At 35.1% G+C, this 27,602-nt stretch overlaps 1 protein-coding gene across 3 annotated transcripts in view; it reads left to right on the top strand.

Annotated features, from left to right (window-relative positions):
* The window catches only part of LOC129037901 (protein eyes shut homolog), a 359,551-nt gene that overhangs the window by 85,282 nt on the left and 246,667 nt on the right, over window positions 1-27,602 (top strand). For all 3 annotated transcript variants that reach the window (XM_063666298.1, XM_063666300.1, XM_063666299.1), the window contains one exon: window positions 21,488-21,612. The gene's annotated coding sequence lies outside the window, so the exon portion shown is untranslated. The remainder of the gene's footprint in view (window positions 1-21,487; window positions 21,613-27,602) is intronic.

Below are 27,602 nucleotides of genomic sequence, written 5' to 3'. Positions count from 1 at the left end.
AGTTTTAATATAATTTATCCTGTAATTTTCTGACTATAACAATATCTGTTCATTATCAGAATATTTTTAAAGGATTGCACAAATAAAAAATGTTAGCCATAATCTTGCCACAAAGTGGTAATCATTGGTATAGTGCCATAAAGCATCTTTTCTTTGTAGTAATTTATACACATAGAAAATCTGTACATAGCTATTTGTTTATTTGTTTATAAAGTTGTTGAGCATTCTTCATGAACATAATGAACAATCCCAAAACAAAGTTACCTGTATTAAGATAATTTTATCTTGTAGAGTTTAAATAACTTCTAGAAATTCAGTATAACCAGCTCTGTCTCTCTCAATATGTGTGTGTGTGTTAAAAACTTCCTTTCATATGAGAATGTTCTTTTTTTGCATTAATTTTGACCTTTCTCAGTATTACTGTTGTTTGTAGTCATTTTTGTTTAGAAATTCTTTTGTCAGGATGTACTTTAGTAAAATTTGGTACATAAAAATAGGCATGATATGAAGAATTTTCAAGTGATGTAATTTACATTTTTATATGAAATGTTTTCAGACATACAGTTACTTCAGTATTAAATTATGTAAATATTACTTCTTGAAGTAGAATATGTCTCACAGTTACATGGTAAGTGGTTTCTTTTATAAGTTGAAAAATTAGAAAAAAATCAACTTTACATCTTTATTAGCATCATCTTTGACATTCCATTCACTACCCTTTCTTCACCTTTATTAAAATGCCTTACAAATATTTGTCATAACTGTCACAAAGAAGTATAAACTAGGTAACACTCCAAGAGCTCATCACATATTAATAGTATTATTATGCTTATGAGGAATAATGCAACTCAGCATTTATAAAGAATTTTCTTTTTTTTTTTTTTTGAGACGGAGTCTCGCTCTGTCACCCAGGCTGGAGTGCAGTGGCGCAATCTCAGCTCACTGCAAGCTCCACCTCCCGGGTTCACGCCATTCTCCTGCCTCAGCCTCCCGAGTAGCTGGGACTACAGGTGCCCGCCACCATGCCCGGCTAATTTTTTTTTTGTATTTTTAGTAGAGACGGGGTTTCACCGTGTTAGCTAGGATGGTCTCGATCTCCTCACCTCGTGATCTGCCCGCCTCGGCCTCCCAAAGTGCTGGGATTACAGGAGTGAGTCACCGTGCCCGGCCTATAAAGAATTTTCTTATAAATATCTCAAGCTTCATAAATATCTGAAAGCAGACAATCATGTACTTATAATATGAGAATATTTGGGAAAAGAAGGTTAAATGTCTCTTTAAATTACCATTATATGAGTCAGAATCATATGTCTAGAGAAATGAAATCTTCATAATGAATCCAATGTATGATTCACTTTTGATTTTTTCCCTTTCTCATGCATTTTACTAAAGTTGATCATGTATATTCGTTATTCTTTATTGACAGCCCATCCACAACTCAAAATAGATTTTAGGGTTGTAAATACGATATATGTCTCTATGCCTCAACTGAAGTAACAGGGCAGACATGATGCTTCCATGACTGGGTTGGAAAATGCCTTGTAGCCCTTGCCAGTTTCTCTTGATTCTCTTTTTTCTGGGAGTCTATAGCTGTTACACAAGAAGGGCAGGTACCCTGAGAATTTAGGATCCCCAAATGATTTTTACTTCCTAGGATAGTTTTTCAATATTAATATTTCAAACTTGTTAACTGTAACTTTCTAATATCTTAATACATTGTCTATTTTAGCAGAAACATTAAAAGATTTTAAAATATACTTTTGTGATAAGAATAGCAAGCTGTATTTCTTTTAGAGTATTTAAGCAAATGGAGACAGATTAACCTTAGTCATCTCAACATTATGCCTTTTGCACTATTAATAATGTAAATTTAATTATTCAGTAAAAACAATCATAGCAATAAAAGAGAATTAAAAAAAGAGAATTAAAAAATCACTAGTATTTAAGGACCCTTATTTTTGATAGCATTCTAATAAGTTTATTTTTTCATTTATTATTACACTTATTATTTACTTCATCTTTAAAAAGACCTATGATTTTGGTTCTAATCCAAATATTATAGATGAAAAAGCTTATGGATATTTATAGATGAAAAGCATCTGTCATTTACCAAGGTCACATATCTAATTCTCAGTGACCTTACTCATCTCCGTGCCATCTGATGTCAAGAACTTTAAAACTCTGACTCTTAATATTCCACACCCTTACTATTTCATACTGCTGTTTCTTGGTTTCTGTTAAATTAGAAAATGGTCTTCTGGTGAATTTCCCATGAAGTCAATTTCAGATCCATGATTACATACAAGACTGATGTTCCCAGAGAGGATTCAATATTATAATTTGTCTAAAATCGTTCTACTTTAAGTTGTTTAAGTACCTCATTGAAATATTAATGTTTCTGTTTTATTTGTTGATTCAAACACAAGACTGCTCCAGTGTCTGATTTTCAATGTTTCATTGCTCGGAAAATGATGTGTTCATTTCAATCTCCCAATTGCTTAGTGTTCAGCCTGGATTTTAGCAGTGAGATATACCTAAAACTTTCTATTAGTCTGGTGGCAAAGAGAAATGGTAAACAGTATTTAGTTTTCCAAAGAAATTTAGCTACTTCTTAAAGGCTAGTTGATGTAAAATAATATTCTGATGAATGAATTGGTAAGTGATTATTTCTAGTTGTTTACTCACTAAATGTGATTAGAGATTTAAAAAACAATAAAATACAGAAAATAACTACTAATAAAAGAGTTCAGGAAGCTGACATGCTGATGCTGCATCCTGTAGGCTCATATAGAAATCTCTCCCATCCAGTAAATGTGCATCTTTTTTATTCAGAGCTGCCTGGCACAGGTAAATGATTGCACTAACTCTGAGAATATGACATGAGCTATATTTAGCAATTGCAGTGTAAGAGAACCCAGACCGTTATTTTAACTGCATTGAAATATACATTTATATCAATTCAGGTAGGCTGAAATCAGGAATTGGTTTGCAAATGTATTTTTCCATGCATATATAATTTCCTTGCTCATCATCTTTTCATATCATAATGTTCTACTACTTCTCTGGATATTAGTGTATTTAAAATGGTTAAATATAAGTATAAATCTCCAGAATGTATTAGCTTTGTAATAATTCTTATGAATATAGTTTATATCTCCAGAGAGTATGCATTCCTAAAAGCACATTGCAGGTTAAAATTAAAATTCATACATTCTCATCATGATTCAGCCTCACAATAGAAATAATCTCCTATCTTAATTCCTCTTACTCTTGGTTCTTACCCTCTTCACTCCATCCCAATTCTTTTAAATCCTAAGATGACAAAAATGCTGTTTTAATACTGTCAACTGCAAGTAAAAAAAAAATTAACTCTGCCTAATTAAATCATATATAGAATTTTTATAGCTCATAAAACTGGGATGCTCCATTATGATGCTAATTTCAAGCACAGCTGGATCCAGGAATGACTCATCCAGAAATTATTTATCTTTTGACTCTGCTCCCCTGTATGTAATGACTTTATTGAAAGGTAGATTGTATACATATGGTGGGAAAAATTGCTGCTGGTAACCTTCACTGTATCTTAGGATACAATTCAAAAGAAAAATCAGGTCATATAAGAAAATTTAATTGATACCACTTGAGTAAAATTCTCACTTCCAAAGCAAACAAAATTATAGGAAATATATTAACTAGCTTTTTGGATTAAACAGCTTAGATCACTTCAGTGCCTTAGAGAATGTGTTAGTCCACTCTCACGCTGCTGATAAAACCTACCCAAGACTGGGCAATTTACAAAAGAAAGAGGTTTAATGGACTTATAGTTCCACATGGCTGGAGAGGCCACACAATCATCGTGGAAGGCAAGGAGGAGCAAGTCATGTCTTCCGTGGATGGCAGCAGGCAAAGAAAGAGCTTGTGCAAGGAAACTCTCCCTTATAAAACCATCATATCTAGTGAGACTTATTCACTGTCATGAGAAAGCAGGAGAAAGACCCACACCCATAATTCAGTTACCAGCCACTGGGTCCCTCCCATGACATGTGGGAATTGTGGGAGTTACAATTCAAGATGAGATTTGGGTGGGGACACAGCCAAACCATATCAGGGGATATGTGGTGGGAAATCACTGTTAACACCACACACTTCCCTACACCTACTCTCACCCCCAACTCTGCCCAGGACCACATGGGATTTCCTTAGAGGAAAAGATGCCAAGCATCCAAAGAGCATAGACCTTTTATGCATAGGATGATCATACATACCACTTTGTCTGAAATTCTTTTTGTTTATTCATGTTTTTGGCCCAGGACAATTAACAGTAAGACTTACTTTAAACCTCCAAAGTATGGGGTTGGTGTAAAATTAATTGCAGTTTTGCCATTAAAGTGATGACAAAACCACAATTACTTTTGCACTGACCTGATATCTAAATTTAGATGCAAATTATACACTCTGTGGATAAAAGCACATGTCTTCTCTCCCTAAGAAAGGAAGTGGGTGCATTTGGACCAACTAAGAGGAGTCAAAAAGTCGTCTTTTCTTAAGTGTTTTTTTTTTTTTTTTTTTTGGGGATGGAGTTTCACTCTTGTTGCCCAGGCTGGAGTGCAATGGCGTGATCTCGGCTCACCACAATCTCTGCTTCCCAGGTTCAAGCGATTCTCCGGCCTCAGCCCCTCAAGTAGCTGGGATTACAGGCATGTGCCACCACACCTGGCTAATTTTGTATTTTTAGTAGAGACGGGGTTTCTCCATGTTGGTCATGCTGGTCTCGAACTCTTGACCTCACGTCATCTGCCTGCCTCAGCCTCCCAAAGTGCTGGGATTACAGGCATGAGCCACCGCACCTGGCCCAGTACTATCTATTAATAAAGGAAGGGGTGCACATTTCTTCTATCCTCTCAATGTAGAGAAGGGTTTTAGAGAGAATGAAAATAATAGATACATAGGTTTTGTTGTTGTTGTTTGTTTGCTTTTTAGTAATGCATTAGCTGGACAAGTCTTATCTCTCTGGCAGGAACCCTGGCTACTCAAAAATTGAATGTAAGTTTTCCTCACAGGCAGCATTTCATTTATGATTTCTCCAAAGAAGAGGAAAATTATGTATGTTGAAATAAATAATGTGGACAAAATGCTATGGAGACAAAGAGCACAGCACAGAAAGAGCTATGCTATATCTCTCATCTTCATTCACATTAGGATAACCTTATATGCTAGGGGAAGAAAAGAATATATCAATTGTAAGTATAGGAAAATATGTGTATACCACCATGGAGAAATACAGAGAATAATATATAATGGCACATTAAATCTCAGCTACCATAATTTTTCAAATATCATATTTCTATGTGATATTCTGAAATCCAGTTCTGAAAACTGGTAATTATAAAAAATTGTTTATTAAGATGAATGTTAAATATAAATTATGAATGAAATTTGAAACACAAATGTTATAAATCAAGATGCTTTTGACTTTAAGTAACCACCAGAACAACAAACTGACTAATGGACAAACAATACAGATTTATTTTTTTTCCCAAAATCAGAAACCTAGGAGTTGGTGATTCCAGATTTCTTTCAGCAGCTTGATGATGCCATGGAGGAGCCAGAATCTTTCTGTCTTCGTGTGATTTCCAGTCTAACTACATTGTTCTTTTTGTGGACATAGTGATAGGAACAGCTGTCTCATCCTTACACCAGCAGTCCCCAACCTTTTTGGCACCAGGGACTGGTTTTGTGGAAGACAATTTTTTCACATATGGGAGGAGGGAGTAGTCGTTTGGGGATAAAACTGTTCCACCTCAGATCATCAGGCATTAGATTCACATAAGGAGTACGCAACCTAATTCCCTGCATATGAGGTTCACAATAGGGTTCACACTCCTGTGAGAATTCAGTGCGGCTGCTGGTGTGACAGGAGACAGAGCTCAGGAGGTAACGCTCCCTTACCCACTGCTCACCTCCTCCTGTGCAGCCCAGTTCCTAACAGGCCATGGACCTGTACCAGTCCCCAGCCTGGGTGTTGGGGACCTCTGCCTTACACAGTAAATTTTTTTAAGTATGAAAGGAAAACTGATAGTGAAATCAGTTTTTATCTCAAAGTGAACTTCACTCCCAACCACAATGTCTCTGTGAAAGACAGAGAGAGAGCAAGAGATTCCCTTCTGATGCTATTTTGATGCATGGAACCCATTCATTGATTTGGTCTTCTTACTGTACCATACAATCTGTACCATGTAAAGTTGGCAAACTATTATAAGCATGATATGGTTTGGCTGTGTCCACACCCAAATCTCATCTTGATTTCCCACACGTTGTAGGAGGGACTTGGTGAGAGGCAATTGAATTATGGTGGAGGTTCTTTCCTGCACTACTCTGGTGATAGTGAATGAGTCTCTCAAGATCTGATGATTTTCAAAAGGGGAGTTGCCCTGCGCAAACTCTCTCTTTGCCTGCTGCCATCTGTGCAAGAAGGGACTTGCTCCTCCTTGCCTTCTGCTATGATTGTGAGGCTACCCCAGCCACGTGGAACTGTAAGTCCAATTAAACCTCTTTCTTTTGTAAATTGCCCAGTCTTGGGTACGTCATTATCAACAGAACGAAAATGGACTAATACCAAGTAGTTCTATTGTGAAGATATAGCTTTGGAGTTAAAAACAAATTCTGCCTGCCCTACCTGGTTAGGCAGACTTTCATTTCAACTGAACATTTTGTATAAAGTAGAAATGTCATGTCATTAATGAATGAGAGGATCCAGAAGTCCTAAGCCTCTTGAATAAGGCAGCTGACCTTAGATTCTGAGCTTCATGTTCCAATGGCATTTATCTAAAATGAGACACTAAATGTGTTTAGTGGTTACAAAGAACAAGAAGAGAATACAAAGCTATTTTTGTTTTGTTTTCGTCATGAAGCTTAAGAATGTTTTTATTTAATACTTTGCATTAATTTTAATCTTTAGTGTAAGGGCCTCCCATGCAATGCCTTTTCACAAAAAGCTGCAAAAGGCTTTTTAATTTATAGAATGTTTCAAGGTTTGTATATTAAGAAATGGGAAAAATTTGTATAATGCTTAAACTGAGCACGATTTTAAAAGCCACAAATTGATGAAAAAAGAGATGTATATTTATATATAATACTCATACTTAAAAACAGAAACGTTCATGAAGTTTCTGAAAATTGATTTTGTAATTTTCTAAGACCTGCTTTAAGGTTTTAGGATGTGTCTGAATGTCCAGCTTTACCTAGAAATTCCTGCCTTTATTTTTTTTTTTCTGTGAATGTATTCCTATAATTTTTCTTCTGGTTGTGAGGGAAATGTTATGACATAAATGTTGTCCCTTACAAATTCATATGTTAAAATCGTAAACCTGTAGTAACTCAGAATGTGATTGTATTTGGAGACAGGTCTCTTAAAGAGATAATTAAGGTAAAATGAGGTCATGAAGGTGGGCCTCAATCCAACATGGCTGGTGTCCTTATAAAAAAGAGAAAATGGGGACACAAACATGCATGGAGGGAAGACCATGCAAAGACACAGGGAGGAGACATTCTCCCACAAGTCAAGGAGAGGACTTCAGATGACACCAATCCTGTCATCCTGCCCACACATGGATCTTGGACATCTGGCCTCCAGAACTGTGAGAAAATGAATTTATGTTGTTCAAGCCACTTATCTGTGGTGCTTTCTTATGGCAACCCTGAAAATCTACTAGAGGGGGCAGGGAGGTAAACAAGGAAAGAATTTACTAAAGCAACCAAGGAACTTTTAAACACATTAAGTGGTTAAAGACAAAATGAGTGGCTTGAATATGTTGGTAATTGGTAACATTAGAACAGCATTTGGTAGTGAAGTAGAAACATCAGCACCATGTTCTTAACACCCTCAAAAATCCCAGAGGAAAAGATAAATATTCAGAGAAAATTGCTTGAAAATGACTGCATTTTAATATTTTGAGGCCATGGCTTTAAACCCTCCACTACAAAGTATATGTGAGATGGATGTGTCAGGGAGGATTTTGTTGTCCCAGGGTGAAGATAGTCTAAAAAGAACAGAGGCAAGATGTCTTGCTCATTCTAGAACTCTCCCAAATAATGAAAAAGACACGTTAAAAATGAAAAGAAAATGAAAAATGGACTGAACTAAGACAGGAGCTTTATGTTGTGGAGGTAACTAGATGAATGACAATTCACAGATCTTAATAATTATCATTACAACATTATACATTTACTTTAATAATCACTTAATTTATTAATTTGTGTATTCTATTGCAAACACAATTCATATTCTCACTATTTTAGATATAATAGAGAGTCTAGTCATAGCTTCTTTAGAAAGGAACAATGTATCTACCTATAACTAAACACTTTCTGAAATAAGCTGATTCTGTTTAAAGTTTAGTTCTGTCCCTGCCTCAGAAGGTCAAACATTCTTCCCAACATTTATATACAAAGTTCAAAGTAGTCTGCCTGTGTTTAAAATTGTTTTTTCATAAAATAAAGAATTTAAAAAATATCATATAGTTGTATTCTCAGAATGCACTCCTATACATTTTTGAACTGTCAGTTCAGGACAGTGGGTTGCTCTGAAATGCTCAGAGTATCCTTAAGGTCAGTATATTTGAATTGTGTTGAGTTTGGTCCATCAGGGTGCCTGGTGGAGTTGTATTCATTTTCTTTTTTAAAAAAGGTGATCTAGAAATAGCATGCTACTGTAAAAAAAGAACAAAAAAATTTTATTTTTTTCTTTAAAAAAATTTTTCGATTTTGCCAAATCACTTCTCACCTGAAGGAATGATTTCTTTTTTCTTTTTTACCATAAACTTTTATTTTATGTGTGGTACATGTGCAGGTTTGTTACATAGGTAAACATGTGTCATGGTGGTTTGCTGCACAGATCAACCCATGACCTAGGTATTAAGCCCAGCATCCATCAGCTGTTCTTCCTGATGCTCTCCCTCTCCCAGCTCCCTCCCCACACTGACAAGCCCCAGTGTGTGTTGTTCCTCCTTACATGTCCATGTTGTCTCATCATTCAGCTCGCACTTATAAGTAAGAACATGTGATGTTTGGTTTTCTGTTCCTGCACTAGTTTGCTGAGTATAATGGCTTCTGGTTTCATCCATGTCCCTGTAAGGGACAAGATCTCATTCCTTTTTATGAATTATAGTATTCCATGGTGTATGTGTATCACATTTTCTTTATCCAGTCTATCATTGATGAGCATTTAGGTTGATTCCATGTCTTTGCTACTGTGATTGGTGCTACAATGGACATATGCGTGCATGTATCTTTATAATAGAATGATTTATATTCATTTGGGTATATACCCAGTAATGAGCTTGCTGGGTCAAATGATATTTCTGCTTCTAGATCTTTGGGGAATTGCCGCACTGTCTTCAACAATTGTTATACTAATTTACAGTCCTACCAACAGTGTAAAAAGTGTTCTTCTTTCTCTGCAACCTCGCCAGCATCTGTTGTTTCTTGACTTTATAAGTTGCCACTCTGAATGGTGTGAGATGGTATCTCATTGTGGTTTTGATTTGCATTTCCCTATTGATCAGTGATGTTGAGCTTTTTTTCATGTTTGTTGGCTGCATGAAAAAAGACACTTCTTTTGAGAAGTGTCTGTTCATGTTCTTTGGCTACTTTTTAATGGGATTGTTCATGTTTTTCTTGTAAATTTGTTGAAGTTCCTTGTAGACTCTGGGTATTAGACCTTTGTCAGATGGATAAATTGCAAAAATTTTCCCCATTCTTTAGGTTATCTGTTCAATCTGATGACAGACATGTTTTTTTCTTCTGCGAAGAAGCTCTTTAGTTCAAAATAGGTTCCATTTGTCAATTTTTGCTTTTGTTGCAATTGCTCTTGGTGTTTTTGTAGTGAAATCCTTGCCCATGCCTATGTCCTAAATGGCATTGCCTAGATTTTCTTCTAGGGTTTTTATAGTTTTGAGTTTTATGTTTAAGTTTTTAATCCATCTTGAGTTAATTTTTGTGTAAGGTGTAAGGAAGTGTCTCAGTTCCAACTTTCTGCATATGGCTAGCCAGTTTTCCCAGCCCCATTTATTAAATAGAGAATCTTTTTACCATTGCTTGTTTTTGTCAGGTTTGTCAAAGATCAGCTGGTTGTAGGTCTGCAGTCTTATTCCTGAGTTCTCTATTCTGTTCCATTGGTCTATGTGTCTGTTTTCATGCCAGTACCATGTTATTTTGGTTACTATATTCTTTGTAGTATAGTTTGAAGTCTGGTAGTGTGATGCCTACAGCTTTGTTCTTTTTAGTTAGGATTGATTGTCTTGGCTATATGGGCTCTTTTATTGTTCCATATGAATTTTAAAGTAGTTTTTTTTTCTTAAATTATGTAAAGAATGTCAATGGTAGTTTAATGGGAATAGCATCGAATCTATAAATTACTTTGGGCAATATGGCCATTTTCACGATAGTGATACTTCCTATCCATGAGCATGCAATGTTTTTCCATTTGTTTGTGTCTTCTCTGATTTCCTTGAACAGTAGTTTGTAGTTCTCCTTGAAAAGGTCCTTCACTTCCTTTGTTAGTTGTATTCCTAGGTATGTTATTTTCTTTGTAGCAATTGTGAATGGGCTGTCATTCATAATTTGACTTTCTGCATCCCTGTTGTTGGTGTATAGGAATGCTAGAGATTTTGCACACTTATTTTCAAAGCTGTTCATAGGTCCAGGGGAGGTCAGCATGTTTGGAATTATTGGTGTGTCCTTGTGAGGTAATATATCTAGAGATAGTAAGTTATCCAGAGTGGACAGAGGGTTTTCCTGTTGAAACATTTGGAGTGGCCCAGGTTCTACACACATCTGCTTGTCCTAAACCTCATGTTGACCTCCCTGAAGCCATCCTTGAGGAAAGCTTCTATGACTCTCACTTGCTTCTGCTGAAAAATCACACTTCAGTTACCATAGCATATCTTTCCCTGCCTGGCTGGTTTGTCCTTTAAAGAAATCCAGTGGGAGGAAGACTCTGCCCCTCTGCTGCTTCACCTCCACCCCATTCCAGCTTCCTCACCTGCACTCATCTGCCTCACTACCTTGGGGAGCATAAGATTGGCCTTACAGGTAGCCTGCCCCAGCATGGATTCTAACCAACCCATTTTGTCTTCACTTTTCCCCTCCGCAGACTGCCCTGGGTTTTTGCTCTAAAGTAGTATGGTTTATTGCCAAGGCCCACTTACCACTAAGGACTCACCAGCTGCCCTTTTCTGTCTCTGGCCAGAGCTCAGGCACCACCACTCAGTGACCTTGAGAAATAAGTTACATGTAAAGTGCTTAGCATGAATGACCACTCCTCAAATGGCAGAAACTATCTACCAGTGTCCTCTATATGTGTAAAACTCTTAAATTCCTTCATCTAGACTTAACTGGGCCCAATTTTAGGTTATCTGCAGATGATTATGAATTCATGATTGAAAGAATCTTTTAGAAACCATGTTATTTGAACCCTGGGAACACAGTTAAAACTATGACCAGATAAAACTAAGGAAAACTTAGTGTTCTATATAAAATTTTGTCATAAATAGTATTTTTATTAGATAAGCAAATAAATCTCTACTCTAGCTTTTTATAATATTGTTTAGAAAGCTTATTGAATTACTTAGGTAAAAGAAAAAATAGGGCACAAATGTACAGTTAGAAGAAGTAAAATCTTGTGTTTGATAGATTAGTAGGGTTATTGTAGCTGACAAAATCTGTCACACATTTCAAAATAGCTAGAAGAAAATAATTTGAATGTTCCTAGCATTAAAAAAAGATAAATATTTAAGATGGTGGATATCCCAATTACTTTCATTTGATCTTTATAGATTAGATGAATGTGTCAAAATGTCACATGTACCCCCAAAATATGCACATCTATTATGTATTAATAAAAAAAGAAAATATTTTGTGTCACACTTACTTCACAGCTATAAGTTTTATAGAGTTAGTGGCATGTTATTATACTTCTTCAGGATAAATATGACTCTACTATGTCAATCAGTATCTACAATTGGGGCTTGTACTTGTTTTCTCTTCATTCAGTTCTCTAATAACATCTCAAATTAGAACGATCATCAGGAAATGTTTCATAAGTAAGTGGAGGTAAGAATAGTTGATCAGTATTTTTAAATGCTTAGTAGAATCATAGATCTTCTAAAAAGAGACCAATTATCTGGATATACGTAATCCTAAAATAATTTAAGATCATTACAATAAGAAAATGGCAAAAGGCTTGACACTTCGCAAGTATTATAAAACGGTGGTTAAATTTAATTTTTTGGTGTTAGAGCTGTTGCAAAACCAAATTAGTTGTCTTGTGAAGTTGTGTGTTTCTTGACACTGGAAGGGTCCTGAAAAATCCAAATAATTACTTCTTGAATGTGCTTTTTGGAAAATTTCAGCACTAGAAAATGTGGACATTCAAACGAAGTAAAAATTTAAAAAGATTTTATCAGAAACCACTTTTATACCTGAGTACATGAGTGGATCAGGATTTGGACTGACTCTTCCTATGGGGAACACTATGTTTTCAGTGAAAGCTAAAATTGTTCCTGTCAACAGAATTCTTTTTAATTTAAACTCAGAGGAGATACAGGGCTGCACTTACTGGTAGACTCAAAATATTATATGTCTTAGATTGTGTTTTGAGGATTTTCAAGTGTATATAAATGACCCTGAAAAGTGCATAGTACATAGCTATAAAAGGTAACTACCATTAACATTATAATATTTGTTTATAATATTTGCTGTCTTGACTAGATCAATTTAATATAAATTTGCAAACTTTCTTAATAATTGAGAATTTTGCCTTGAGAAGAGATTTCTGATCACAGTGGAGTAATGTAGAAATGGTGATAGATTGAGGTAAGTTTCATTGTCCAGGTTGGTTCTGGCCATTTGCTTGTTATCTTTTAAAAATAATCTCCTTAATAAAAATCTAATTTCTTTTATATTGAATGTTCTTAAAAGTGGAATATAAAAGAAAAAAATTATATTAACCAAAGTTCTCAGTATAGTTTGAATTTATTAAATTCCCTTCTTCATTTTTTCTTAGGTGTTTTTTAACATATGAGATAGGTTGGGGCTCCTCACATGGCATGTGGAGCAGTTGTTTTTAACGCTTTTCATCTCATCCCAGCTGTGTTGGACAGTTCCCAAGTATATTGACTATACCACACTTCAATATTTTGTACTTTTGTGCCTTAGGGCTCTTTTTTTTTTGGAAGCTAGGGTATCTTACTGAGTATACACACAAGATAGCCACTTATAAATCAGCCCAGAAGTTTGCCCCTATTAGCCTACTAGCTACCCATGGCTAGTAGGGAATAAGAATCAGTGAATAATTGCTTTGTTCATCAGTCATTCCGAGGTAGTTTCTGATTTGTCTTCTTTACAGATTTTTCAATTAGTCCTCATTTTGTACATAATTATGTATTGCATATAACAATTTACCCTCAAAATTCTGTTGCTTAAACAACAAGCATTTAGGCCAGGTGCGGTGGCTCACACCTGTAATCCCAACACTTTGGGAGGCCAAGGCAGGCGGATCACGAGTTGAAGAGATCGAGATCATCCTGGCCAACATGGGTAAACCCTGTGTTTACTAAAAATACAAAAATTAGCTGGGCTTGGTGGCGCACACCTGTAGTCCTAGTTACTTGGGAGGCTGAGGCAGGAGAATTGCTTGAACTCGGGAGGCGGAGGTTGCAGTGAGTCGAGATCACACCACTGCTCTCCAGCCTGGGCGTCAGAGCAAGACTCTATCTCAAAACAAACAAACAAACAAACAAACAAACACAAGAATTTATTATCTCGCCATTTCTGTGAGTCAAGAATTTAGGAGCAGCTTATCTGGGTGGTGCTGGCTTAGTATTTTTCAGGAGGTTGCACACAAGATGCCAGCTGGATTACAATCATATAAAGACCCACATGGGGTTGAAAGATCCCCTTCTATATTTACTTATTGGCTCTATTGGTCAAGGCTCCAGTTCTTTTCCACATTGGCCTCTTTATAGTGATACATGAGTGTCTTTATGATAGAGCGTCTAGCTTGCCTGCACAAGAGATCCAAGCAGATTAGGAGGAAGCCAACTTTCCAATGATGGGGGTTGGGAGGGAGCTTAGACTTCATTTTTTTTTGTGCTGAGAAAAGTATGAAAGAATGTGAAAACTACTGCAGTCAGACTGAGTCCCAGTTACTCAATGTGACAAACTACTAAATAATGCATTCTTATTTGACTTTTCTTTTTCCCTGTTTTGTTCTTTCCACTCCTTCATTTCTGCTTACTTGGATCACCTTCTAAATAAACAACCTGCACCCAGCTCTGTCTTAATTTCTGCATATGGATCATTTCAAATTAATGAAGTTTAAATACTGTCAATATCAATATATAAAGCAATATTTTACTAACAACTAATATGAAATAATATCATCTATAAAAAGGAACTACTTTGAGTTTCATTCATTCATAACTACTGAGACAGGTGTAGTTAATGTCCTTTTTGCCTAAATCTTTGTATATGTCTACATACAATTTCAACAGTTATTTAGACAATATTCTAGTTTTTAAAGTGGTTTCAGGAAACTTTGGTTTATGTTACAATAATTGGTAAGAATAACTCCTCTTAATCTGTATGCATAATTGATAGTGATAATAGAATTACTTGGGATAAAAGTAAAAATGTTAAATTAAAATGACCTTCAAGATACATAATATAAACAACACTAAAGTTACTTATTTTATAATTCAATTTGGATTATGCTTTATGCAGTTTGACTATAATAAAATTAAATTACACATTTGAAAATACATATAATAATTAGATTACAATCTATCACAATCTCTGCAACAAAGCAATGAAATGAGTTTAAAATACCTGTATTTTTAAAAATTTAGAGCATATAATGTGATCAATTGAACAGTAATCAAAATACTGAAGTGAGAAGCAGTACAATATTGAACTCATAATCAAGACCATTCTGGTCAGATCATTGGCTTTGCCTATTCACTGTATATCCCCTACTTATCAACCTGATGCTCCTGTTGTGTTTCCCAGAAACATAGTAGTTTACAATATCATCTATAAAATTAACATTTTTAAAAAAAAATAAGTCAAATTTGTAAGTCCATGGCCATTCATCTGAAGGATGAATATAAATAGAAATATGTGAATTCCTATGACCTAGATGACAATTTCTGATCCAGTTAGATATTCTGGTGTATCATCCAGGACAGAGAAGAGGTCAGGACACAGGGATAAGTGAAGTGTAAAATGGTTTGGTTTGGTTTGGTTTATGGTTATTCCTCAGAACTATAGTTTCTTATGTAAAAACAAGGCAAAAATTCTAAACCGTCAAAATTTTTGGCTGCAGTACAGGTAAATAAACAAAATTAAGCAGAAGTAATATCTGAGGTGTGTAGACTTCTAACTGGAGGCTTCCTATTCATGATTAAGTATGATCAGTTACTGATAGGGTACTATTCAGAGAGATATATACTTACAGTTTTTGCATATTTTAAGAAAATAAGTTATGTGTAGTTGTGGTCACTAATTATTAAAAAAGAAGATAAATCACAGAAAAGAACGATGGTGATTCTGAAATTTTATGAAGTCATTTACATATCTGATACTTTTCAGCTATTCTAACTGGAGAATTCTTGGCTTCAGTGAAGTTTATAAATAAACACTCAGCTTCTGCGCATTTAGAGTTAATGTTTTAAAGTTGATGCTTTGCAGATATAAAAAGTCATGTTATAACATTGTTCCTTCCTTGACAATTATTAAACTACATCCTATCAATTATATTATCAAAGCCCAGCAAATGGGCTATTAGAAATTATAAATGTAATATAAATAGAATATAAATTTAATTATTTTTAAATGTAGATATTTCAAAGGCAAATAAGAATTTAGTGAGTGTATGTAACTTGAATTAAGTCCCATTTAAATTAAAAACTTCAGTTGTATGATACCAGACACATTTGTTTAATAAACAAATAAAGCCAGAATTGCTTTGTTATGTGCCTCATAGTTTATCTTAATAAATGAACCAAGTGCTGTTTTTGGAGTGGTAAAATCTATAAAACTCCAATGGACAAGACCAACAGGAGACATGGGCTCTGCATTATCGTTAAGGAACAGAAACAAATGAAGAAAATAATGGAAAATAAATACTACGATGTTGGGCTTAATAAATGTGAGATAAAAGCAGCTGTATCAAAGGAAAAGTATCAGCAACAATAGTGAGGGCCTAAAGGAGGATTTTCAGGAAGGTCTTGGGTAATAAGTGGTGACTAGCAGAATGGTTATGGGAAGGTATCCAGGCTAGGTGGTTATCCAAACAGCTGCAAACCGTACAAAATAATTTCATTATCTGCAACAACAGGTTGTAAGACAGTACTTTCCAATTTGAAGAATCATTTGAGAGTGGCTCCTGTCACCTGTTAATAGCAGTTAAACTACATCTTTTGTATCAATAAGCTAAATGGAGGCATGATGTTGGGTCCCTCTAATGTTAAGTTCTGAGTTATCATTTTTAACAATTGCTTTCATTGTTATATTTTTAGTTGCTATGCTGCAAAATCAACTTGTGTTTTATGCCTCTCCTCCTAGTATTGCAGAGCAATTCTTATGTTAAAAGCCCAGTGTGACAGTGTCATTATGTACTAGTGTTTAACAGTTTTTAGTAAATGCTTTTGTATAAACAAGTTGGGTAAGTAATTTCAATCCATCAGACATTCTATTAAAATGCTTATAAAGTGAATAAATATGTATGGGATAAAACTGCTTATAATACCAATATAAGTAGCACAATTTCCCCATGTTATAAATTTTAACAGATCATTGTGTAAATATTTTTGTGAAACATAGGGTTATAAATTGTTATGCACTTCTATTTTATAAGCGTTTTCAAAATCTTTCCTCCATTCAAGCTAAGAATGTAAACATCACATAACCTTGAAGGAATGAAGAGTAAAAGTTTAACATTAAAAGTTTAAAATCGAAATCATAGACCCTTTGCAAATAACAAGAAGATGACTGCATTAACACACCCTGAAATTAGCAAGTGGAGTTCATTCCAGGAAAATCAAACCTTAGCATTCATAAAACATTCAGTATAATTCACTATATTAACACGTGATCAAGAAAAATACACATGACTGTATCAATCGTTATCATATCATATATCATTTAATCAATATGATTATATATCAACAGATAAGTAAAACCATATAATGATCTTAATGGATGCACAAAAATCACTTGACAAAACTTAATTTCCACTCATAAAAACTGTCAAAAAAACTAAGAATAGGCCAGGTGCGGTGGCTCACACCTGTAATCCCAGCACTTTGGGACACCAAGGCAGGCAGATCACGAGGTCAGGAGATCAAGACCATCCTGAACAACATGGTGAAATCCCATCTCTACTAAAAATACAAAATAAAATACCTGGGTGTGGTGGTGTGCGCCCCTAGTCCCAGCTACTCGGGAAGCTGAGGCAGGGGAATCGCTTGAACCCGGGTGGCAGAGTTTGCAGTGAGCCGAGATCGTGCCACTGGACTCCAGCCTGGTAACAGAGAGAGACTCCATCTCAAAAACAAAAACAAAAATAAAAAACAAAAACATCTAAGAATAAAAGGTAACCTCCTTAACCTAATAAAGGCTACATTTTAAAAACCTATAGCTAACATCATTCTTAATGATGAAAACTAAACCGTTTCTCCTTCAGATTTGATACAGGCAAGCATTTCCTCTCACAACACTGCTATTTAATATCCTACTAGAAGTCCTACTGAGTGCAATAAGACAAGGCAAAGAAATAAAAGGTATGCAGATTGAACAGGAAGAAACAGAACCGTCTTTACCTACAGATGCAATCATTATCTTTGTAGAAGATAATTTTCTCTATAGAAAACCCTCTACTATTTTTGAAAAAAGCTCTAGGACATGATAAGCTAGTGTAACAAGGTTTGCAGGATATAAGATCATCATGCTGAAGTCAATTGCTTTCCAGTAATGAACACTGGAATATTGGAAAGAAGAAACACAAAACAAATATACCACTTAGAACAGTAAACAAAAATGAAGCATTTAGGTATAAATCTAATAAAATGTTTATGATATCTCTATGTAGAAAACTATAAAACATCAGTGAAAGAAATCAAAGAAGATATGTGTAACTGAATATTTCTTAACATAAATTGAAAAACTCAATATTGTTAAGATATTGTTTCTTATAACTTGATTTATAGATTCAAAGCCATTTCACTCAAAATTCCAGAAAAGATTTTAAAAATATATATGAAGAAATTATTTCAAATTATTTATATAGGCACTTCTCCTTTAAAGAGGTGTGCATGACTCCTCATCTGTTAAGCGTGGGATGTGCAAAGCAACTTCCCTCTAAAGGGTAATGCTGATATAATGTGATGAGAGCCTTTTCTATGATGTCTTTCTCCCGGAAACCTGTAACACCAGTGTAACCATGGGAATAATATTAAACAAACCTAAATTGAGCTATAGTTTACAAAATACTTGACCAATGCTCTTCAAAACAGTTGAAGTCATCAAAAACAAGGAAGTGTGAGAAAATATTACAGTGTAAAGGAGCCTAAGGAGATATGCAACTAAATGGAATGTGGTATTCTGAATAGGATTCTTGAACAGAAACAAAAGGCATTAGATAAAAGCTAAGGAAACTGCAATAATACATAGACTTTAGTTAGTAATAATGTAGTAATATTGTGTCACTAGTTGTGACGAACATACCATGTGAATGTAAGATGTTAACAATAAAGGAAACTGGATACTTAGTCTATGAGAACATTCTGTGCTACCCTTGCAACTTTTCTGTTATCCTTAAAATTATCACAAAATACAAATTATATTAAAATTTTTTTAAACTATCCCCTTTAAAAAATCTTTATTAGGTAAGTAGTTTTTTTTCCTTTGCAATGAAAATTAAAATAAATGTTAATATTGTTCATAGGTAAGAACATAGACAAATGGACATTTTAGAAAACTCTGCCAAGAATACAAATTGATAATGTGACTGGGCAACATAGCATGACCCATTTTGTATAATGGAGACAGAGAAAATGTCCATTTTATATAATGAACACACACAAAAAAATTAGGCAGGTGTGATGGTGCACACCACCTGTAGTCCTGTGTGGGAGGCTGAGGTGTGAGGATTACTTTGAGTTTTATATTACAGTGAGCTATAATCGGGCCACTGCATTGCACTCCAGCCTGGGTAACAGAGAAAGAACCTGTCTCAAAAATAAATAAATTAAATATATTGATAATGCATTTTTGAAGAACAATTTATGATAGTCAAGGAAAGACAATGAACACTTCGATTATTGACAAAATGAGCCCTGAGTTTATTTTGCATATAAGTTTATTTTGCATATAAACGTAAACCACTAGTGATGAATTCCTCTCAAAAAAAAAAAAAAAAACACTGCTGTGGGTTTCTTTTTGCTACGAAGATGGGGAGGTTCACTGTGGCAGTGGGAATTCAATACTGAAGATTTCATCTTGACAGTGCAAAATCGGACCATCCATAAATCCACACAAAGTTAAAGCAACTCTTTCTTTCTTTTTTTGTTTGTTTGTTTTTGTTTTTGAGACTGAATCTCGCACTGTCGCCCAAGCTGGAGTGCAGTGGCGCGATCTCCACTCACTGCAAGCTCCACCTCCCAGGTTCACGCCCTTCTCCTGCCTCAGCCTCCTGAGTAGCTGGGACTGCAGGCGCCTGCCACCACGCCCAGCTAATTTTTTGTATTTTTTAGTATAGATGGGGTTTCACCGTGTTAGTCAGAATGGTCTCGATCTCCTGACCTCATGATCCACCCTCCTCGGCCTCCCAAAATGCTGGGATTACAGGCGTGAGCCACCGCGCCCGGCCCTAAAGCAAGTCTTATTGTTTGTTGGTCTAGAAAGTCTTCAGCTAGGTAAGGATCTAGCACAGTGGAGTTACTGACATTCTGGATGGTCTAAAATTCATAGTTACCTAGCTTCAGCTGGGTAGACCAAGTTGCAGTGAAAAACAGAACTTAATTTTTATATCACCTAAGCAACTGTGTATCCAAGTAAAACAGTGGCTAAATTTGGCTAGCTGATTAGTACAGACCAATAAATTCTACTTTTGCAAATTTGCTAGTCTTGTGACTTTGGTAAAGTTATATATTGTGAATAAGTTTTCAGTAAATATTAGCTGTGGTAAAACTTATGATCCAATACTGTATAATGATCTAATTTCTATTTATTTAATTTATCCTTTTTCATCAGCATCACCCCAGACTGTGCTCTCCCACATTATATTTCAGCCATTCAGAACTACTTGCAATTTCTGGATTAACTCACACTCTTTTCTTATTCTTGCCCTTGTGTATACTCTGCCATGATAAAAATACATTTCTCTATATGCTGATTATAGCATTTATTATATAATTGTGTCAGCTACTTGTCTATTTTCCCAACTGGGCTCAGTGCTTCTTGAAGGCAGATGCAGAGTTTTACTTTTGTTTGTATTCTTAGCATTCATAAATAAAATACCTGCAGGTTGTAGGCACTCGACAAATCTGTATCTATAGCTATGGACATTGCACTTTAATCAATATTGTGGATCCTCCATCAGTTCTTGAAGCATAGTTTAACTTCTGACATCTAAATGGTTTATATTAAAGCATCCCTACAAAATAAGAGGAAGTACAATCATCTCTGACCTATTGACTCTTTCCATATCTATTCTTCCAATTACGGAGCATACTTTTCATGACATGCCCCCAATTTCTCCATTTTAAGAGTCTCCTTGAGAACTCTGTTTTCTTTCTTTTCAAACAGTTCACTTGTATTTAAGCAGATACATGCAATAATATAATCTCTGTATTAGTTTCCTAGGAATGACATAACAAATTACCACAAACTTGTTAGCTTAAGATAACAGAAATTTATTTGTTCATAGCTGTGGAGACCAGAAGTCCAACTAAAGTGTCAGCAAGGCCATGTTCCCTCTGAAAACTCTAGGAGAAAATCTTATCTTTCCTCTTCCAGCTTCTAGAGGCTCTGGGTGTTCCTTGACTTAGGGCTGCATAATGTCAATCTTTACGTGCATGTTCACGTGGCCTTCTCCCCTATGGGTCTCTATCTTCTGTGCTTGTAAGAACACTTATCACTGGATTTAGAGCCCACTGAGTTAATCCAGAATGACCTCATCTCAAGATACTTAATTAAATCTGCAAAGATCCGATTTCCAAATAAATTCACATTCACAGATATTTAGTGTTAAGTATTAGACATACTGTTTTGGGGCCACAATTCAACTCATTGTCATCCCAAGGAAGGCTCCCAGCTACATGTTGTTGGAGCTCTGAAAATACGTTTGAATGATGGAATCCCAAGATGAAAAGTGATAGTGCTCATGTGTATAATATATACAAATATCTTTTTCATTTTTTTTCCTTAGATGTCTTCCTGGATTTTCTGGTCAATTTTGTGAAATTAATATAAATGAATGCTCTTCATCACCATGTCTACATGGTGCAGACTGTGAAGATCATATCAATGGATATGTTTGCAAATGCCAGCCAGGTAATTATTTAGAAAATAATAAGCATACTGCATATATAATAATATATATGTTTATGTAAATGTATATGTACATGTATGTATAATACAATTTTGACAATCCACTCCACTAATACTGTTGTTGACTATTAATCAAGTTTTAAGCAATGATCATTCTTCAAAAACATGAAATGAATGTTGTATGATACTAGAAAGCAAACGCTTAGGCTATCATCAGGAAATCTTAATGTTTAGAGTGTAATACCTTATTGATGGATTTCCTAAACATATGTAAACCTCATACTTCCGATCTTTGTATCAATTATGCCTGGCACACAGCAAGTACTTTATCAATGTTAGCTCTTATTAGTATTGACATTATTATTTCTTCCAACAATTGTCAGCACAGAGATGGACAAGCTGAATAAACTTGTTTTCTTCAAGGAATAATTGCTGCTATTGTCTAAATATTTGTGTCTCCCTGAAATTAATGTGTTGAACCCTAATCAACAATACGGTAGTATTAAGAGGTGGGACTTTGGAAGATGATTAGGTCATGAGAGTAATGCCCTTGTGAATGGGATTAGTGCTTTTATAAAGTAGACCCTAGAGAGCTAGCTGGCCCCTTCCACAATGTGAGGACACAGCCAGAAGGCAACATCTAAGAACCAAGAAGCAGGCTCTCCACAGACACAGGATCTGTCATCAACTTGTTCTTGTACCCTGCAGCTTCCAGAACTGTGAGAAATAAATTTCTGTTTTCTGTAAGCTACCCAGTTTATGGTATTTTTGTTGTAGCAGTCTTGAATGGATTAAGAAAACTGCTCATTAAAAATTGATCTTTTTGGCCATCTCTACCTTTGATCATATTCCTTTAGGTCTATATTGATATAAGTGATTGTTGTTCACGCATTTTTTTCTTCTTTTTTCTTTAGTTCTCTAACTTCAGATTTGTTGCTCTTTTCCTACATCTTCTGCCACTCATCTTATTTTCAACATTCAGTTAACCCAAAAGGGATGTTCAATGCCTAAATTTCCTTGAGCAGCAGTAATTTCTCAGGAATATATGTAGGGGATATTTCTGGTCACTTAAAAAAAGTTATTGAGCCAGTCATGATAGTAGCGTGCCTATAGTTCCAACTATTTGGGGGGCTGAGGTGAGAGGATTACTTGAGCCCAGGAGATGGAGGCTGAGATGTGCTTTGAGTGTATCTGTGGATAGCCACTGAACTCCAGCTTGGGAAACATAGCAGGACTTGATGTCTTAGAAAAAAAAAATCCTTATTTACCTACCTCACAGAAGACTTCAGAAAGCCTATGGAAACTCTAGGGTTCTGGGCTTCTGGTTATTGGGTCCACTATGGAAATAATAGCCATGAGAGTATTAGGACTAATATGATTTATATGAAGTCATACAAACTAGTGAATACCTATCAACTGAGTGTCACCCACATACTATTTAGAAGTTAAACATCACTCATAGACCTACTCTGTTTTTTGAACATTCATTACTAGTACTAGATTTTATTTGGTCACATAGAACATCTGGAGAACATTGTACTTCCCTTTTGAAATAGCCACCTGTACATAAAACTGGAACTCTTGTAGGTAAAATAAGTAGAATAAAATTACAGTTTTCTTATATAAGAAATGAATACCATTTCAAACATTTTGCCTCTTACAAGCAAAAAATATCTTTATTGTGCCCACAAACACTTAATACTCTATGGTAGCTAGCATAAACAATAAATTCTACAGAAACAGTTAAGTAAAATACCCATATAAATTTTGTTTATCATAACAATAGGTATCTTGTAACTACTAGATTCATTTTCTGTTTCATGTTAATAAATATCTTACAGGTGCTAGATTAGTTTTGTTGCTTTAAGTTGATTCCACTACTCTGGATTCATTTGCAAGCATGAGGACATTTTTAAGCTGTTGAATCATTCAGGCTGCTTTTCAGATCCCTGTTGGGAAGCAGAAGACCTCAAAATGATACCCATCTGTATTGCTAGGCGTTATTCAAAATCTGCTGATACCTTTGACTTAAGAGTTACTTACACTCTTCACAATTTAGTTATGGGAGTGAAAACTAAGTGACAAATGAAAAAGTCAAATTTTTGGAAAATGCTATTGACACGTCCCCAACACTCCTGTCTCTGCTCCAGCCATAGCTCTTTATCATGCCAATCCATCCTCCCTTTAAAGTTATTTAAGGAATAATCTTGCTCCTGCAGATTACTCTTCACCCCTTTCTCATTTTCTTCATGGGCATAGTTTGCCATGGTTTCAGGGCGTTTTTATTCCCACAGTAAAATTAACTCTCTTGTGTACAATTTTATAGCTTTGGTAAATGCATAAAGTTGTGTAACCACCCTCACAGTAAGGCAATTAACCACCATCCTCCAAACTTTTCTTTTGCTGTCCCTTTGTAATTAACTCTTTACCCCCAAAAGGAACTGATTTTGATAGAATACTAATTTTTCTCTATAATTTTTATTGAAAATTCTACCTTTTTTGAGCACTTCTTGCTCCTGTATATTAATTTTATATTTCGAAGATCAAATGTGTGAGTTCTTGGGCATGTATGTGCTTAGGAAATAATAATGATATCAGTATTACTGCATAGACACCATGTTATTTTAGATGTATTAACTAATTAAGTTTTCATAACGTCGAGAAAAGGGCATCTCATTTTACCTATCTAATTTTTCTAATAAGGAAACAGAGTCCCAGAACCACTGGGTAATGTCCCACAACATGTTAGTGGCAAAGCTAAGATTCATACCTAAGAAGTCTGCACTGACACTTGTGCATTCATCATCTCTCATATTCCCCCAAAATGTTATCTTGGTGAAGAGAAACTCCCCATAAAGTTTCAGTCATGCAAGATGAATACATTCTAGAGATCTGTACAATATCATGCCTATAGTTAATACTAGTGTATTACACAGTTAAACGTGTTAAATGGTGAGAGCTCATGTTAAATGTGCTTACTACAGTAAAAGATTGAATTGACCAATCATTAAAAAACAAAGGCCTTCCCCAATAAAATCAATCAGTGTGGTTCAGCTTGGTCTAGATGTTAGCAATTCTAAACACTGTGAGAATTCTCAGGAAGTCTCCTACCCAAATCTGTTTTTCTCTTTAAAAGGTTCCATTAGAAAAATATAAAACTTTTCACTCTTCTGAGTAGTTTACAACAATTTGTTTTCTCCTAAATGCCATAGAAAAACACAAAGGCTGATTCATTTCATTTACACATGTCCACCTCTCTGTCATTCATTTTTAAAAAGCCTTAAATAATTTTGATAATTCTTTCCTAGGCATTGATCTCAGTCATGACATTATCCTTATCTTATACAGCTCCATGTAGAAAACTACACTGAGTGTTCTTCTGTCTTTAAATTGGTTAAACACTATAAATCATTGCCATTTTCTTCAGTTGTGGAAATCTTTCTTACATTCATATTATGTTGCTAATTATCAAAATACTCTTGTCTTTATCTAACAACAACTCCATGGTTGTCACCCTGGGTAACTCCTCCTCTATGCTAAAAGGTTTTATCTCTTTTCTTCCTTCCCTCTTCATTTTAGTACAAACAGAGCTGCATGAATCCTGCAACAATCTGAACAGAACACAGTTTGAAAAACTAAATACTGGTTTCCCCAGCAGACATTCTGCAAAACACACTGAAATTTAAACCGGATATAAGTGGGTTAGAAGACATTGTAAATGTTGTTTATTTTTGTATCACCAAATCCTAGTAGAGAGTTTATATCATAATTGGTCCTTGGGGAGTGTTCAGCACATATTGAAAAAGTACAATTCATTTATGATGGCCAACGTTGTCCAGTCATGACAGGGCCATGGTAAGCATAAATCCCTCCACCATCTCTAGGCAGAAAAATTATATAAATATGCCACTTCCTCCAAGCCAACAAGGTATAATACTTGACAAGTGGAGGGCAGGTTAGATTTCAGACCTCACTCATCCTCTTTGCATGAATTCTTTGTGCAAGAAACAACCTGAACATCATTTAGGACAGTCCTAATCACAGAGTTCATCCTGTACCTATATAGGGAATTAAATGGGTTTTTGAGCTCATTTCCAATGGAGTATCAATATAGGTATTCAGATGTTTTTTATAGAAATAGAACCACACTTAGTATGTTTTTAGCCAAAAATAGTACCATGTATAGTGTTATCTAACAATGTAGAACACCCAGTAAGTGATATCAGAGCTATCCCATGAAGAGCAAATTGAAAGTGATAGGGAACAGTTTGTGTACCACAAATTCACTCAGAGTTGTTCTCAATCCCTGGGACAGTCACTGTGCCCAGATACTTTTTATACCCAGCAGGGGTGCAATGGTGTTTATATTGCTGGTGATGCAAACTTCAAATGCATAGTTTGCTCTTAAAGTAGTATTGTTCATTTTGTAGCAGAGATGCTGCACTAACCTTGGGGCAAGAAAACAGAGAAACAAACATAGATAATATCTGCCACCAGTAGCCACAATTATTGTCAGTGATGAGGCAGCTGCATTTAGAACAAAAGAGATACAGAATAATCTTTTTTTAAATCAAGATCCATGAAAAGTAAAGAAATCCTTATTATGAGATAAAAGAGTGTATACTATTGTATTTTCATGAAGATGTACATGTAAATGTTTTCTACATATTCTAGAGTTAGACTAAGAAGAGAAAATAATTTTATGTTATCCAATTACTAAATAATATATTAACTGGTTAGACAAAATTATTTTAGGTTTAGGTTTATTTTTATTTTATATTCATAACATCAGATAGAAATCACTATGGGTGGAGAGGGAAAATGAAATGAAAATAAGATATATAAATCTTAGAAGTAGTGACATTTATTTTCATTCATAAACTCAAAGTATTATAACTGTAATGTTATAGAATGGTAATATTAAAACTGGTCAATATTTCTAGCTGAATATATCAATGTATTTAAAGATTTGGTTTAGTCTTCAACTTAAGATCACTCTAGTTTTAGGCTGGGTGGGTTGGCTCCCTTGAGCCCAGGAGTTTAAGGTTGCAGTGAACTGTGATCATGCCACTACACTCCAGCCTGGGTGACAAAGCAAGTTTGTCTCTAAAAAAAAATTAGTAAAAATTTACTCTAATTTTATTGCAATGTGTCACCTAAAGTTGTCTTTATTTTGCACCACAATTATTTTCAATCATTTATTCCTTATGCGCTTACTTATTTTATATTATGTGTCAGACATTAGGTTAATACTATTAGTTTAACACCATAATAATTTGATTACTTTTCCTAGATTGCTAATGACAATTTTTGGTTTTTGTTTTCAGTTACCAAACTATTTTCTGAATATTTGGTTACCTTATTAAGAATGAACATAAAACCTACATAAGATTCAAAAGAAAATATATTTTGTTTCTGAACATTAAAAAATATCCAATAAATATTTACTTGCCTGATTTATATTTTCTTATTCTGGTCTCATTTCTTACCATTACCTTGTCCCACACCAGAATAAGTGCCTATTCATCTTACGTGTTTCTTCATACTAATGGGTATGATTGAGGCTCAGTATCCACTCCCATGTAGTATGGTTTCTTGTACTGCAGAGGCAAGAGTATTGACAACTACAGTTTCCAGACTCCCTCAAAACTGGAGTTGCAAGTATAATTGAGTTCCGCCAATAAGAAACATACCTAAAATCTGAAGGCTCTGATGGAGACCATTTCTGGGTGTCTTAGCAGATTCTTCTGGTAAAAAAAAGTCATGGAACTATGTGGATCTTTGCAGCAGACCTCACTGTAGAGTCACTATTTCAGTGCGTAGGTGCATTGAAATGGCAGCTGCCTGGTAATCAACCTTCCTTGGATTAGCACAATGGGCTCTTAAACTCAAAAATCCTAAGAGTGCTTTTATATTTCTCATCTTCCTGATCCTGACTGAGGGGACGTCTCCCAGAAAGTCATACCTGTGGCTCTTGGTGTTACTCCTACAGC

The sequence above is a fragment of the Pongo pygmaeus genome, chromosome 5 (genome assembly GCF_028885625.2).
Source record: "Pongo pygmaeus isolate AG05252 chromosome 5, NHGRI_mPonPyg2-v2.0_pri, whole genome shotgun sequence".
Taxonomy (NCBI): domain Eukaryota; kingdom Metazoa; phylum Chordata; class Mammalia; order Primates; family Hominidae; genus Pongo; species Pongo pygmaeus.
The sequence above is the reverse complement of the archived record's forward strand: the minus strand, read 5'-3'. Positions and strand labels throughout refer to the sequence as shown.